The sequence below is a fragment of the Schistocerca gregaria genome, chromosome 7 (genome assembly GCF_023897955.1).
Source record: "Schistocerca gregaria isolate iqSchGreg1 chromosome 7, iqSchGreg1.2, whole genome shotgun sequence".
In the NCBI taxonomy this organism is placed as follows: Eukaryota; Metazoa; Arthropoda; class Insecta; order Orthoptera; family Acrididae; genus Schistocerca; species Schistocerca gregaria.
Genome location: NC_064926.1, coordinates 554,325,925 through 554,343,920, shown reverse-complemented (window position 1 = coordinate 554,343,920; position 17,996 = coordinate 554,325,925).

Genomic DNA, 17,996 nt, shown 5'->3' with positions numbered 1-17,996 from the left:
ATGCTCGTGTGTTGTCCACATATTTCTGAGTTACGCACAGAAAATGCTTACCCATTCGTCGATCTCTTCTGTGAAAAAGGACACCATTATATGTAATTTAAAAGTTCCATCATTTATTAAAAGTATCTTGAAATTTTATGTTTGTTCTTCAAACTCGTGGAAATGGGATAGGCCTTGTGGTAACCGTAACAGTCCATCTGCCAAAACATTCTGTTCCACTTTTATGTACACTATTTCAAAATAAAACTTTTGAACATACGCGCACCACCACGCTATTCTCTTATGTAACAACTTACACTTAAGAATAAAGGACAAAGCTTGATGTTCGCAGTAAACGTAAGTATGTTTTTCGCGAAGGTAATATTGAAATTTGGGAAATGCCCAAACTACCACGAATGCTTCTGACTCAATTACAGAATAAGATCTTTCACGTTCCGTGAGGGTTCTATTAGGAAAACTGATTACATTGATTTCTTCTTTACCATGCTTTGTTATCATTTGAAACAGACACGCACCGAACCCCTGATTATAAGCGTCGGTGCTTAAACAGAAGTCTAACTCCATATCTGGGTGTTTAAGGATAGGTGCGTTAATCAGCGCCTGCTTTATCTGCTGAAAATAATTTTCACGCTCTTTAGTCCACAACCAACTGTCCTCTTTACGCATTATGTTTAATAGTGAACTACTGTTCAACATTAGTTGTGGCAGAAATTTCCTGAAAAAAGAGGCCAGTCGCAGAATCCCTTCTAACTGTTTCTTTGTATAAAGTGTTGGGAATTTGCATATCGCATCTAGGTTTCTGGGGTCAGGTAGAATGCCTAGTGGTGTAATGATATGCTCAAAGAATTTTATTTAGTCTTTCCCGAATTCAGACTTTTTAAAGCTATCTGTGACATCGTATTCATCAAATTTTTGAAAAGTGTTTTCCAAATTACTTACATGTTCATTCCATGTTTTGGTCGCAATTAATAGGTCACCAACATAGAGTGTAACCTAGCTAAGCAGTTCCGGTCCTAGTACTCTGTCTAACGCTTCAATAAATACACCAGTGCTCACGTTTAATCCGAAAGGTAGCACCCTAAATTGGTAGCTCCTCCCGGGATTTATGAAAGCTGTGTACTTTCTATTCTCTTCGTGTAATAAAATTTGCCACTATGAAGCCTTCAAATCGAGGGATGTTAAGTACCTAACGCCTTGAAACTTTAAAAACTGCTCTTCCAAATCCTCTGGCGTTGTTCTTATAAGAACGATGATTTTCTTTATTTCTCTCGCGTCTAACACCAACCGCTCCGTTCCATCAGTTTTACCAACTGCGAGAATCGCGCTGTACTGAGTGCGATGTTTTAATAATCTTCCATCTAATCATACGCTCCATTTCCTGACTTACTGCCTCCTCCTTTGCCCAAGGAATGTCATACGACGTTCTACTGTACGTTTCATGTGGGTATACTTCCATTTTATATTCATATCGCTTAATAACACTGGGTTGTTTACGAAAAATGCTATGATACTTAAACAGTAATTTTGTCATTTCACTTCGCTGTTCATTGTTAATACAAGTGGAATAATTTATTTTACTGTCAACTGCTGGCACATCAAAGATTTCTCCGTCAACATCATCAAGTTCGATTAAGATTTGAGGATAGATATGTTCAACATTAATGTCAGGTGTCTGCCAAGACTGATTTGTCATTGTAGTTCTTATTAGGTCGACTGTGATTGTGCGCTCTCCTACGTGAGACATTCCCCTCTGCCGATGTCTATTTCTACTCCGTACCTCCTGAACACCTCCAAACCAAGTACACAGTTCACTATAAGTTTGTCTATCAACAAGAAGGTACACTGCAAAATTACACCATGTATGCTAATGGGTATGTTTTCCTGTAATTTTATATCTTTAGATTTACTTCCCATCACCGTTACGATCACACTGTTCTATACGGGCAGCGTTGGTACATTTACTTCCCACGCTATCTCTTTAAAACATGCTGGATGGCATCAGGCTTCTTGACTAGCCAGTATCCAAAACAACTGGTATATCTATGTTTAACACCGTTACCTGCCTTTTTTCTTGAATTATTTCACTTACCTTGCGCGTTGTTTCTTTCTCTTCAGTGAACATATTTTGTTTCATTTCTGCCTCCATATCATACTTTAAAAGTAGATTACGGATCTTTTGTTTCAGTGTCTACTTCCTCTTTTCTACTTCTGTTGGTGTTAGTGTTTATGTCGCTAATATTGTTACTGCGGCACTCTGACAGTTTATTACCAACCTCCTCTAGTCATGCTCGATTATTGTTATTTCCTGGGTGTGGTAAAGGTATTGTTTCATTTTCTGCCGTCACATCTATTATGTTCACCGTATGTTTGCGTGTTCGCCAGTTCGTGTCCCGGGTGTTTCTGTTTGGCTGTACGGGCTGCCGGTTCTCTCTCGGATCCCTGTGTTCCACATTCCGAGCCTGGCTATTTGCACTTCCTTGTCGCCTAGTATCAAAGTTTTCTCACGAATTTCTCCTGTCTCGCCCAGTGCGGTACCAATGGGGCTGATATTTATTTTCGTACCTTCCGTCACCCTGTGGTTGACGGGTAAACCTATTATACTGATTTCCGTCGTGGCGCGGCGGTGCATAAGGATGCCATTCATTCATACGCACACGACCATTATAGTTTCCAAAGCCATTGCCGCTACCGTATTTGTTCCTCCTATTTGGGTTGCTTTCATTACCGGTACGATAAATAGGCATGCCTTGCCCATCCTCATGAATTACATTTCACGAGTCGAGCAATGAGAGAAAATACTCGAGATCGTATTAGGGAATGGTTACTAATTTTTCCCTAACATTTGCAGGCAACTTTTCTTTAAGATTTTCAATACATCGATATGAGATACCGGATTATTTCATTATTTCAGTAGCGGGTCTTGTTTATATATGTTTCAAAACAGTTTCTGAGCCCCCCCCCCCCCCCCCCCCGAATTTTGGAAGATATGATAATGACTTAAATACCTCTCGTCTTAAACTCTCTTGGATAGCTGTTTACCAGTATTTATCTAAAACTGCACTCTCAAATAGATCAAATGTTTCGCAGTGTTCCGACGTCTCTGTAGCCCACAAAAGGGTGTCACCCTTTGTGTTTCCTACCACATATTTGATATTTTGAGCTTCTGTCCAACTTCTACATTCCTAAAGGCTCGGACAGACACTGCCGGGTGCGTTCGCTTTGTTTCATTTGAAAATAGAGGAAACTGTCCAAGTTGTATTAAACTCTCGTCCACTAACTACGCTGTCCAGCAGGACGGAACAGAATTTACATGCGGTAATGACCTATCTGCCTCATAAAAGTTTTGCCCGTTGCTCGCGTCGTGTGTCGTCACTTGGGCATTGTTGTCCGCGTCACTGATTTCTCTCAGCGACGGACGGCTGTTTGCGGCTCTGCTTACCGCCCCCGGCGATGACATTACCGCACTGTGTTTGTTAACTATTTCGTCCATTAATCTTTGTTCTATCTATTTTATATCATGTTCTACGCGTTTTAAAATTTCTTCTTCATTGTCCCCCATTTACTGCTTGCTCATAAGTGCGCTGTACGCGTACGCATTTCCCAGCGAACGTTGTGTTTTCATCTTTTGTATTATCCTATACTGTTTCGTAAAGTTGCACAAAGTCTGAGTTGATTCGTTTATACTCTGACTTTAGTAATTCTACCTCAACTGTTATTTTCTCTACATTTTCTGTTAAGTCGTCACAACAAGAATGCAGCCTCACTACTTCTGATTGTTAACCTGCGTGTTCCTTTGCATTATCTAAATTATCCCGAGTTTCTCTGATTCCGGGTAGCTCCTGTCCATAAGTGCGTGCGAATGTTTCAAATTTTTCATTCAGTGTGCCGTTTAATACCCACTCACATCGTGAAGTGAAATTGGTACTTGTTCGCAATATTTCCTATCCACTTCCGTGGAGACCTGCGAAATCTGCTATGTGAGCTTCGTATCCAGATTATTGAGTTCTGTGCGCAATTTTTTTACCTCGCCTGAAATATGGGTCATGTTCCTAAATTACCTTCCGGATCTCAGACTTTACCGTGTTCATGTCTGCTTTCATATTAGTTATGATCGCTTGTATAATTTCTGAATTCAACATTTTTGAATTTGCTGTATTCAGATTTTTCTCTAAACCCGACATTTTTGAATTCATGTCTGTTAAGGCTCGAAATAAGACTTGCATATCTTCCCCAGTCACTTCTGGCCTACACCTGTCAGCATCTGCGTCTATACTACGCGTACTACTTTCATATAAAATATTCCTTTTCCTTGAGGTGTCATTCATTTCGTCTACTGTAATCAACGTATTGCCTGTAGTGAAATGTTTCGTATTGAGGAGAGCCGAATGCAACAGTGGAATGACGCGCCCAGCATCCAAACAACCACCGCTTGACGGTTCAAAACCAATCATTATTAGATTTTGCAAATGCAAGTCTACTACATTATCATTTTTATTTTAAAATATTTCCTTATTGGCTTGTCCATCCATTACACACTCATGGAAATTGAAATAAGAACACCGTGAATTCATTGTCCCAGGAAGGGGAAACTTTATTGACACATTCCTGGGGTCAGATACATCACATGATCACACTGACAGAACCACAGGCACATAGACACAGGCAACAGAGCATGCACAATGTCGGCACTAGTACAGTGTATATCCACCTTTCGCAGCAATGCAGGCTGCTATTCTCCCATGGAGACGATCGTAGAGATGCTGGATGTAATCCTGTGGAACGGCTTGCCATGCCATTTCCACCTGGCGCCTCAGTTGGACCAGCGTTCGTGCTGGACGTGCAGACCGCGTGAGACGACGCTTCATCCAGTCCCAAACATGCTGAATGGGGGACAGATCCGGAGATCTTGCTGGCCAGGGTAGTTGATTTACACCTTCTAGAGCAAGTTGGGTGGCACGGGATACATGCGGACGTGCATTGTCCTGTTGGAACAGCAAGTTCCCTTGCCGGTCTAGGAATGGTAGAACGTTGGGTTCGGTGACGGTTTGGATGTACCGTGCACTATTCAGTGTCCCCTCGACGATCACCAGAGGTGTACGGACAGTGTAGGAGATCGCTCCCCATACCATGATGCCGGGTGTTGGCCCTGTGTGCCTCGCTCGTATGCAGTCCTGATTGTGGCGCTCACCTGCACGGCGCCAAACACGCATACGACCATCATTGGCACCACGGCAGAAGCGACTCTCATCGCTGAAGACGACACGTCTCCATTCGTCCCTCCATTCACGCCTGTCGCGACACCACTGGAGGCGGGCTGCACGATGTTGGGGCGTGAGTGGAAGACGGCCTAACGGTGTGCGGGACCGTAGCCCAGTTTCATGGAGACGGTTGCGAATGGTCCTCGCCGATACCCCAGGAGCAACAGTGTCCCTAATTTGCTGGGAAGTGGCGGTGCGGTCCCCTACGGCACTGCGTAGGATCCTACGGTCTTGGCGTGCATCTGTGCGTCACTGCGGTCCGGTCCCAGGTCGACGGGCACGTGCACCTTCCGCCGACCACTGGCGACAACATCGATGTACTGTGGAGACCTCATGCCCCACGTGTTGAGCAATTCGGCGGTACGTCCACCCGGCCTCCCGCATGCCCACTATACGCCCTCGTTCAAAGTCCGTCAACTGCACATACGGTTCACGTCCACGCTGTCGCGGCATGCTACCAGTGTTAAATACTGCGATGGACCTCCGTATGCCACGGCAAACTGGCTGACACTGACAGCGGCGGTGCACAAATGCTGCGCAGCTAGCGCCATTCGACGGCCAACACCGCGGTTCCTGGTGTGTACGCAGTGCCGTGCGTGTGATCATTGCTTGTACAGCCCTCTCGCAGTGGCCGCAGCAAGTATGTGTTCTTTTTTACATTTTCAGGAGTGTATAATAACCTTCATCAGAGCTGCGTTGCATTATTCAGTAGCACTGGACTTCCTCTCCAAAATCGTAGGTGTACGTGTCTTCTATGTCCAGAAACCACAGGGTGCCGAATAATGTGCGAGCGGCTGAACTGCAGGTAAGGACGGGTAAGATTACAGGTCGAGAAAGTGCGGACCATACTGCCACCTCGCAGGTTAGTCACAAAGAGGCCCTGCCACGCTTACCATACCAGACAGTCCAAGGTGTACAGCACGTTATAGGTTAGGGCTTGTCACTGTGCAAAGGGGATGTTGCAAGATGGTACATCGGCCTTGGGCATGTCGTAAGCTGCTCTGAGCAAGCTGCTGGGCCAGTGGCAGGGGTGGGTTTCTGCAACGAAGTCGGTTTATCCTCCATCAGAGAATATCTTCATGGTTGGAAGTTCAGAATTATTTCTTATTTTTGAATATCCTTCCAGCAGGGAATCTCGTCTCCTCTTAGACGCCATCATAAGGGAGTAGCTCTTATGAATCCAGATATAAATTTCATGAGCTGAATGTTTATCTTACTTACGAGATAACTGTTCAGCAACACTGGAGCACATTAGTCAGCCGTAAAAAAACACTAAACTAAGCTCCAAAATTCAAAGTGTGAATGCTGATGCTTCCCAGCTACTACGGCAGAGTTTCTCGATAAGGCTGTTTCGTGTTATTAATTTCTAAGAAGTTTCTTCTAGATACCTTCTGAAAGACAGTGTTGTATCACGAATCGTACCGAGATAATCTGGGTGATTCTTGTAGGGAGGCACTATGTCGTTCATACTGACCTCCTATTCATAATATCGCGCTCTGTTGTTTAAGTGGAAACTGCTGAGTCTTCTCTTGGCTAAATATTTATATATTTTCTTGAGATCATCAGTTAGAGCGCTTTCAGCACTTTTGAAGTCTTTGTGCTGAACCACAAGTGCTTGATCATTAGCATATGCAAACTTCTTTACGCTTGTTTCTCGTATGTCATGAATATAAAAGTAGTGTAGGTGATAACACTGTTGATGTAGTAAGTTGTATTCAATTTTATTTCTTTTAATGTTGGATTACCATTCACTAATCGTAACTGGCTGGCTGAGGGCGTGTTATTGACTTATCTCTATATGGCTTGGCAAGGACTGTGTCTGATCAGCTTACATAAAAACCCTACTTTCCACACCGTATCGCAATTCGACGAAGACAACAGAAGTCTTCAGTTGTTTCTGAAAACCAGCTTCGATGTGTGTTGTTAGTCTTAGGACCTGGTGTGAGCAGTTCCTGTTTGGTCTGAAACCTGCTTGATCTTCGGGGATGTTCCCCAGAATTCTTGTACCTACGCTATTTAATAGAGGTCTCTCCTGGCTAAAACGCACACGAAATCAAAGTTACCTTCAAATAGCTCTTCATCTAGCCACAGGACGAGGAATATTGGACCTAGCCTCCGAATATGCCAGCTGAATATACAAGGGTCCCAGCAGGATAACTGTCCATATCACAATGAGAAAAGTGGTAATGTGATGTGAGGAGAATGACAATGAACTAATGTTGGTATCTTGGCCACCTACTTCGTCCGATCTGGAGCCGATGAAACGAAATTGTGACGGCCGTGGGCGCTAGCTCCGTGCCCACGAACTATCGGGCCGTAATTTCTGAATTTGAGTGACTTCTGTTTAGACATCTGGTGATACTAACTTGTGGAAACCTACAAAGGACCTGTGTAATTCATGCGATGCAGAATCACTGGTGTACTGCGAGCCAAAGGTGGACTGGCACGCTATTAAACACGTGATAGTAACGTTTCGGTTCATATTCCTTTCAACATTTACATGTTTATGATACGTTTTGTAATCAATGTGTGAAAGAAAAACAGTGTGAGGTTTCGGTACACCTGCCGATAGTCCCACTTTGGATCTGTGGAAGGAGCGTTATTTTATGACTGATGTGTCGGTGTTTCTGATGCAAGGCGTGTCTTTACTTTGGTAATGGGGTCCCACAGTGACACAAGTCCCGCATAGAGAGAAATTGCATGGGAAATTCGGTATATGGTTTGTCTGGTAAGCGCGGTTATTCGTTATTCGTCCGCAAGCGACTATTCGTTTCTCCAGGCTGGCTCAAGACCAGAAGATCTAACTCTTTCCTAACGCGCGTCTAGTACGACAAAAACTGCCCCACTTCGCTCGGCCTTGTTAAATGGTCAATCTTTCCACTGGCTGCGATAGACGTTTCCTGTCTCTCGCAACGGGTTAAAGTCCTTACGTGGCTGTTATCAGCGTATTCAACAGAGCTCAGACTGTGCCTGTGTCTGATTCTTGTAGGGCATCCAAGAGGCTAACCGTGCAACCTATGGTTCAAGAGGCCACTTTTTACTATGACGTTATGCACTTCGCCATCTCATCTTCAGATCATCAACACCTTCATAACCTACTTACGGGGCTGTTACGATCCAGCAGTCTATCTTTTTGTAACCTCTTTGTCCAAACTAACGAAATGGTGAAGCCATTTTTCCCTTTGTCATTCAGTTTTACTCTAGTGCAGAGAATATCTTCAAATCCCCTCTGACGGCTTCATTGCGGACGCTGCATCTGTTCCTTCTCATATTCACTTCTGAGCCTTGAATTTACCTCCCGTCGTTGGCCTTCTTGGTCCGTACGTCACTCCGGAAATTTTGTCTACCACTGTTTTATAGTATCGGTCAGCGGTCTTGTCGCATGTTCTGGGGACACTAGCTAACTTTCTATGTTATTCATTACGATGCAACCCATCTAAACAAAATTTGAAAAAATCACCACAGCTGTTATTTTGCCACGACTGATGTAACTCTACACGAACATCATCAGGAAGTTGGTAGCCCAGCAGTCACGTCATTAGCGCGAGTTTTTGTGTTCTCGAGATAAGTCATTTTAGATTATAGTAACATTTAGTTTAGTGCTGATTACGTGGTAAATAGGTGTATTAGCCTGCGTTTTAAGTGTGCCATTAAATGTTTCATTTTTCTTTACGTAGTATAGCAGAAAACGCGAAATATCGTACAATCGGACTGTGGTAGTATTTTCTATTTACGTTTTGCCGTAACAAACCTATTGAATTTCGTTTAATTGTTCTTTGCTCTCTCCAGCAATTTAACTGTTGCCTATCTCTTCATTATTTAATTCACATCTTCAGAAAGTAGCGTAAAGTGTAAGCTGTTGTTTCAGAAACTTTGCACTGTTTTGTTTACATACAGCTGCGTATAGTCTAAATTTGTGGAATCATATTTTCGTGCGTATCTGGAATTTAAATGACTTATTATTAATATTGTACTACGTTTATCATGAGTGAAAAGTGCTTGACTTGCCGCAGAGTTGTTAGGTCGGGGCTTTGGTGTGATGGGTGCTGTAGTTTTTTCCATGTGGGTGACCGTAGTGACGTGGGAGTAGGGGAAGCAAATAAGACTCATTAGCGGTTTTGTGGGATATGTAGTAGACATAGGAAGATAGTAGAACAGGAGGGGAAAATTGACGCCCTTCAGCCTACGTTAGACAAGGCCAGGGCAGATCTTGACCGGTTAAGGAGGGAGAAGGGTAAAGAGAGGTGGAAAGTGGCAACGGGGAACAGGAGGAACAGGCCTAGAACTTTGTTTGGCGGCTTCGTGGTGACTGTGGAAAATAGATTTGACGTGTTGCTTCAGTTAGAAGCTGGTGAACCTCAAACACTTGCAGGTGTAGACAGGGCACCACAAACTTTCAGCATCAAATTGAAAAGAAAGAAAGTGTTGTTGCTAGTTAGTTCCCATGGAAGAGGTGTTAGCCAACTTTTTCGGGATGAACCAGGATCAGAATACCAGGTCACCATTTTTTTAAATCCTAGTGCTGGTCTGGATCAGGTGACAGAGGATATAGCGCCACTTTGCAAATATTTCACAAAGGAAGACACTGTGGTTATAATGGGTGGGCCAGTTTATAGTACTGACAGAAATCCTGGGTACAGTATAGAGTGTGACCTCGAAAAGATTGCGTCAGCATCGAAGCATAGTAGTGTTGAGTTTGCACCTGTTTTCGGGCGCCATGACCGATCTCATTTGAACTCTTCTGTCAGGAGACTTAATTTGGAGTTGGGAACGAATGCTTATGTCGGTTGCAGGATCACACATTTGTGTGGTTCCTGTTGATTCTCTCAATAGGTGGGATTATACTAGGCATGGCCTTCACCTCAACAGAAAAAGGAAAGATAAATTGGCTAGGAAAATAGCAGGAAAGTTGAAGGGGGGAGGCACTTTCATCTGTGATAAAATACCAGGGGTTATATGGCCAGAAAAGATCCTTTTTAAGGGTAGGGAGGACAGAAAGAAACCAAGTTTTAAGAGAGGTTACGATTGAGAGAAGCCTTCTGTTTAAAAAAGAAACCAGACAAACATGATTCTAGCTTATTACATCAGTATAAACAGCTGTAGGTTAAGAACTTTCAACAATCAGCAGAACTTACAACACTAACAAATTTTTAATCAGTGTAAAATGTCAGCTATTTTTATTTGCATCAAAATATTCGAGGACTTAGAAATGTTATTAATGAATTAATTATCAGCATAGATGAGTTAGAGTCCTTAAAACCAGCTGACATAATCTGCCTCTGTCAACATCATCTGACCACTGGCGCAGAACTTTTAAGCATTAAAGATTTAGGTTAGCACCTCACATTTGTAGAGCAGAAATGTAGAAAGGAGGAGTGGCCACATTCATCAGGAACTGTCATAAATTTAAGAATATAGACATTTATAAATTTTGCCTAGAACAACATATAGAAGCATATGCAACAGGAGCAGAATTCCATCATTGTTGTTGTGGTCTTCAGTCCTGAGACTGATTTGATGCAGCTCTCCGCGCCACTCTATCCTGTACGAGCTTCTTCATCACCCAGTACTTACTGCAACCTACATCCTTCTGAATCTGCTTAGTGTTTCATCTCTTGGTCTCCCTCTACGATTTTTACCCTCCACGCTGCCCTCCAATGCTAAATTTTTGATCCCTTGATGCCTCAGAACATGTCCTACTAACTGGTCTCTACTTTTTGTCAAGTTCTGCCACATACTCCTCTTCTCCCCAATTCTTTTCAATACCTCCTCATTATTTATGTGATCTACCCATCTATTCTTGAGCATTCTTCTGTAACACCACATTTCGAAAGCTTTTATTCTCTTCTTGTCCAAACTGTTTATCGTCCATGTTTCACTTCCATACACAGCTACACTCAATACAAATACTTTCAGAAACCATACCGTAAAGCTGGATGCCCTCGGGAGAATTACGGCCGTAGTTTCCCCTTGCTTTCAGCCGTTCGCAGTACCAGCACAGCACGGTCGTTTTGGTTAATGTTGCAAGTCCAGGTCAGTCAATTATCCAGACTATTGCCCCTGCAACTGCAACAGAATTTCATGTAATATCCTTAGTAATATTAATTGTATATCGAGCACTTGCAGATATCTTTAATCTGTTCATAAACCACCTTGAAGCTGTACTGGCCCATTTATCAACCGAAATAAAAGAAATAGTGGTTGCTGGCGACTTTAGTGTATATTTCCTTAAAGAATGTCCCAATAATACCTTATTTGAGGTAGTAACACTGTCATTCAACTTAAGTCCTTCTGTGAAGTTCCCAAATAGGATAGTTAAATGCTCATAAACAGCCACTGATAATATCTTTATAAAAAAAATCCAATGAACTAAATTATAAAACCAATAGTCACTGCCCTATCAAAGCCTGACACGCAGTTCCTTCTGTTGAATGTTAATACTAAACAGGATATAAAATCTGTTAAATCAGAATTCAAGTTGGTAATCAATAAGCCCAAAATTTATTATTTTAGGGCACTCCTCAGAGACATTCACTGGAGTGATGTTTACAGTGCTCATGGCGTGAATGATAAACACTTCTGCTAATAAAGTGCTTACCGTATTTGAACACTGTTTTCCCCCAAAACTAACGAAGATTAGAGCAAAGTATGCAAAGAAGCCATGGATTACTCTAGGAATAGAGGTATCTTTCAAAACAAAAAGGAAACGTTATCTGTCAATGTGAAACAGTTCTGATGTTGATCCTGTAGCACATTACAAGAAATACTTCAAATCAGTAAAGACTGTAATATGGATATAAAAGCAAATATATTGCAAGGAAAAGATAGTCATATCAGATAACAAAGTAAAGGCAATATGAAATATAGTGAAGGAGGAGACCAGTAGAAATTAGTAAATGATACATTGGTGACAGACGTGTATAGTGTTGCAGAACATTTTAACAAACACTTTTTAAATGTTACTGAAAAGATGTGGTTGTCAGGTTCTGTAGATGCTGCTGTGGCATACCTCAGACCAGACACTTCAAGTAACTACCATAATATGAATTTGACCCTCACAATCCCAGCAGAAGTAATGCCCATCATAAAATCTTAAGATCAAAAACACCTAGTGGGAATGAGAAAATATCAACAATGTTAATTAAAGAATGTGATCCTGAGTTTAGTAACATGATAAGCTAGCTTTGTAACCAGTCGTTTATCAGTGGAATATTTCCTGAATGGTTGAAATATGCTGAAGCTAAGCCACTGTTTAAGAAGGGACATAAAGTAATAGCATCAAATTTCCGTACAATTTCATTTTTGCCATCATTCTCAAAATATTTAGAAAAGGTAATGTACAGTAGGCTTTGTAACTATCTTATCACAAACAGCATATTGTCAAAACGCAGTTCGGATTTCTAAAGGGTTCTGATATTGAGTAGGCTATCGACACTTACAATGAAAATGTACTTAATTCATTAGACAAAAAAATGCAGGCAACTGGCATACTTTGTGATCTGTCAAAGGCATTTGACTGTGTAAGTGGCATTATCCTTTCAAGTAACTTAGAATATTGTGGTGTAATAGGAAATGCTGCAAAATGGTTTAAATCTTATATCTCTGGGTTTTATTAGGAAAGAGATATGTATTAAGCTATCAGGCATCATGTAACTGGGAACTAATTACATGTGGAATCCCACAAGATTCCTTCTTAGGACGTTTACTTTTTCTTGTCTTTATCAGTGACCTTTCATCAGTAATATTACCAGATGCCAAGTTTGTTTTGTTTGCCGACGATACAAACATTGCAAAAAAATAGCAAATCAAGTGTCGTCTTAAAACGATCGACTAATAAAATATATTTGGACATTAATCACTGGTTCCTAGCCAATTTCTTGTCACTAATCTTTGAAAAAACACACTCCGTGCAGTTCACAACTTATAAGGTCTGTCCAACGAGTATACGCCTAACACATGATGACAAGCAGATAGAAGAAGTGGACAGTGTTAAATTCTTGGGATTACAGCTTGGTAAGGAATTCAACTAGGAGCAGAACGCCACTAAACTGCTGAAGCGTCTTAATAAATCTCTGTCAGTAATGCGAATTCTGTCATACCTAGGGGATATAAAAATGAAAAAGCTGGCATCCTATGCTTACTTTCACTCCATAATGTCGTATGGGATTATTTTTTGGGTCATTAATCAAGCGAAGCTCAACTTTTCCGGGCACAAAAACGTGCAATAAGAGTTATATATGGTGTGAACTCAAGAACATCCCGGAGAGGCCTAATAGGGAACTAGAGATACTAACTATTACTTCCCAATATATTTATTCCTTCATTAAATTTGTCATTAAAGTATATCACTTTTTCAAACCAAGAGCTCAGTTCATGGAATCAATCCTAGAAATAAGAAAAATGTTCACAAGGATTTAAAGTCACTACCTCTTGTATAAAAAGGTGTGCATTATTAAGGAACATACATTTTCAATAACTTGCCAGCAGCCATAAGAAGTTTAACATATATATACACTCCTGGAAATGGAAAAAAGAACACATTGACACCGGTGTGTCAGACCCACCATACTTGCTCCGGACACTGCGAGAGGGCTATACAAGCAATGATCACACGCACGGCACAGCGGACACACCAGGAACCGCGGTGTTGGCCGTCGAATGGCGCTAGCTGCGCACCATTTGTGCACCGCCGCCGTCAGTGTCAGCCAGTTTGCCGTGGCATACGGAGCTCCATCGCAGTCTTTAACACTGGTAGCATGCCGCGACAGCGTGGACGTGAACCGTATGTGCAGTTGACGGACTTTGAGCGAGGGCGTATAGTGGGCATGCGGGAGGCCGGGTGGACGTACCGCCGAATTGCTCAACACGTGGGGCGTGAGGTCTCCACAGTACATCGATGTTGTCGCCAGTGGTCGGCGGAAGGTGCACGTGCCCGTCGACCTGGAACCGGACCGCGGCGACCCACGGATGCACGCCAAGACCGTAGGATCCTACGCAGTGCCGTAGGGGACCGCACCGCCACTTCCCAGCAAATTAGGGACACTGTTGCTCCTGGGGTATCGGCGAGGACCATTCGCAACTGTCTCCATGAAGCTGGGCTACGGTCCCGTACACCGTTAGGCCGTCTTCCGCTCACGCCCCAACATCGTGCAGCCCGCCTCCAGTGGTGTCGCGACAGTCGTGAATGGAGGGACGAATGGAGACGTGTCGTCTTCAGCGATGGGAGTCGCTTCTGCCTTGGTGCCAATGATGGTCATATGCGTGTTTGGCGCCGTGCAGGTGAGCGCCACAATCAGGACTGCATACGAGCGAGGTACACAGGGCCAACACCCGGCATCATGGTGTGGGGAGCGATCTCCTACACTGGCCGTACACCTCTGGTGATCGTCGAGGGGACACTGAATAGTGCACGATACATCCAAACCGTCATCGAACCCATCGTTCTACCATTCCTAGACCGGCAAGGGAACTTGCTGTTCCAACAGGACAATGCACGTCCGCATGTATCCCGTGCCACCCAACGTGCTCTAGAAGGTGTAAGTCAACTACCCTGGCCAGCAAGATCTCCGGATCTGTCCCCCATTGAGCATGTTTGGGACTGGATGAAGCGTCGTCTCACGCGGTCTGCACGTCCAGCACGAACGCTGGTCCAACTGAGGCGCCAGGTTGAAATGGCATGGCAAGCTGTTCCACAGGACTACATCCAGCATCTCTACGATTGGCTCCATGGGAGAATAACAGCCTGCATTGCTGCGAAAGGTGGATATACACTGTACTAGTGCCGACATTGTGCATGCTCTGTTTCCTGTGTCTATGTGCGTGTGGTTCTGTCAGTGTGATCATGTGATGTATCTGACCCCAGGAATGTGTGAATAAAGTTTCCCCTTCCTGGGACAATGAATTCACGGTGTTCTTATTTCAATTTCCAGGAGTGTATATACTCCTGGAAATTGAAATAAGAACACCGTGAATTCATTGTCCCAGGAAGGGGAAACTTTAGTGACACATTCCTGGGGTCAGATACATCACATGATCACACTGACATAACCACAGGCACATAGACACAGGCAACAGAGCATGCACAATGTCGGCACTAGTACAGTATATATCCACCTTTCGCAGCAATGCAGGCTGCTATTCTCCCATGGAGACGATCGTAGAGATGCTGGATGTAGTCCTGTGGAACGGCTTGCCATGCCATTTCCACCTGGCGCCTCAGTTGGACCAGCGTTCGTGCTGGACGTGCAGACCGCGTGAGACGACGCTTCATCCAGTCCCAAACATGCTCAATGGGGGACAGATCCGGAGATCTTGCTGGCCAGGGTAGTTGACTTACACCTTCTAGAGCACGCTGGGTGGCACGGGATACATGCGGACGTGCATTGTCATGTTGGAACAGCAAGTTCCCTTGCCGGTCTAGGAATGGTAGAACGATGGGTTCGATGACGGTTTGGATGTACCGTGCACTATTCAGTGTCCCCTCGACGATCACCAGAGGTGTACGGCCAGTGTAGGAGATCGCTCCCCACACCATGATGCCGGGTGTTGGCCCTATGTGCCTCGGTCGTATGCAGTCCAGATTGTGGCGCTCACCTGCACGGTGCCAAACACGCATACGACCATCATTGGCACCAAGGCAGAAGCGACTTTCATCGATGTAGACGACACGTCTCCATTCGTCCCTCCATTCACGCCTGTCGCGACACCACTGGAGGCGGGCTGCACGATGTTGGGGCGTGAGCGGAAGACGGCCTAACGGTGTGCGGGACCGTAGCCCAGCTTCATGGAGACGGTTGCGAATGGTCCTCGCCGGTACCCCAGGAGCAACAGTGTCCCTAATTTGCTGGGAAGTGGCGGTGCGGTACCCTACGGCACTGCGTAGGATCCTACGGTCTTGGCGTGCATCCGTGCGTCGCTGCGGTCCGGTCATAGGTCGACAGGCACGTGCACCTTCCGCCGACCACTGGCGACAACATCGATGTACTGTGGAGACCTCAAGCCCCACGTGTTGAGCAATTCGGCGGTACGTCCACCCGGTCTCCCGCATGCCTACTATACGCCCTCGCTCAAAGTCCGTCAGCTGCACATACGGTTCACGTCCACGCTGTCGCGGCATGCTACCAGTGTTAAAGACTGCGATGGAGCTCCGTATGCCACGGCAAACTGGCTGACACTGACGGCGGCGGTGCACAAATGGTGCGCAGCTAGCGCCATTCGACGGCCAACACCGCGGTTCCTGGTGTGTCCGCTGTGCCGTGCGTGTGATCATTGCTTGTACAGCCCTCTCGCAGTGTCCGGAGCAAGTATGGTGGGTCTGACACACCGGTGTCAATGTGTTCTTTTTTCCATTTCCAAAAGTGTACATACAGATATCTAGTTTTGTAACATGTGTGGATTTCTTTCCCTTTAACGTCATAATTTTTGCTTAAGTTCTTAGAAATTCACAGATGCATGTTGTAGCTGTGTTATAGCCTACATCAGTATTACGGCTATCTTTAATTACCATCAGTCGAGGAGATAAGACAGAAGTCATCTGCAGGCAGTAATGTATTATTAATAGGTTTATTCTTGTTGGCGCTGAATTACTGTTGGGATAATACTGCTTACCTTTGGTTTACCTTGTCGTCTAAGAATCACACATGTAAAGACCATAAAAAGGCTGCAACCTTGTCTAACATAATGTGGTTGGTTGTAACCTCCCCCTTCCTAATCGGCCTACTGGACTGCGATATAACTGACTGTGATGGCATATGCCTAAAGAAATTTTACAGTGAGTACGGGCATCGTTACCGAAGGAAAATAACACCGGTTAGTTGGAGAAAAGTGTACAACAGACTCTTCTGAAGCAACGATCTATTCTAATAAATACTGGTGATGATTTTGAAATGGGTGGAAGATAGTGCATTCGCTAACGAACGGCACAGAGGGAAACGGGTACCACGTAAATTTTACTACAAAAGTCACTGATAACACAAAGGAAACACTTATTATCTAGAAAGGGGATAGTTGTACGGCAGCCAGCCTGCTGGTGCAATGAATCTCCAGAAGCTTGAGAAAGGTAATGGCAAAGAACTTTAAGCAAATAATCACGCTTTATCACAGCACAACAGTGTACGAGAAAATAAGCCAATCAGAAAGCACTGAGTTTGCAGTAACTTATTTGAAATATTAAATTTCTAAAGTGACGTTAAATGCAATTACTGGCTAAATAAATGACTTCCTTAACTGAAACTGTGTTAACTAAAAGAAATAACTTTCACTAACCTCAGAGTATAGTAATGCAGAGTTTAGAAAGAGGCAAGCAGTTTACTTTTGATTAGTGAAAGATTGAATTGAATTTACTTTAAGCAACTGAACAACTGTTTTTACTTTCAAAATAACAACAATAAAATACATACGAAGCCAGTAGAAGTCACTCGATAAGCTAAATACAGAATAAATGAAATTGCGAATTGTATCTTTACTTACGGGTTTTTGCCAGTGAATTATTGCGTTACTTTAAGTAGCCTCTGTTACGCAATACGAGAATGAGCAGTTACTAAGGCAAAAAATCTAGACTGAAACTGGTCATTAACGAACACACAAAACTCTCAGTACATAGTTAATCAATTTTCATATTCTTACGGCACTCAGTGATTGCATGGAAAGGGGAAGGATCCTGCTTTGTAACAATGTTAGAGGACGATGACGACATCGGTGCCCAACAATTGTTAACTGTTGCAGGTTACTATTCAGCTT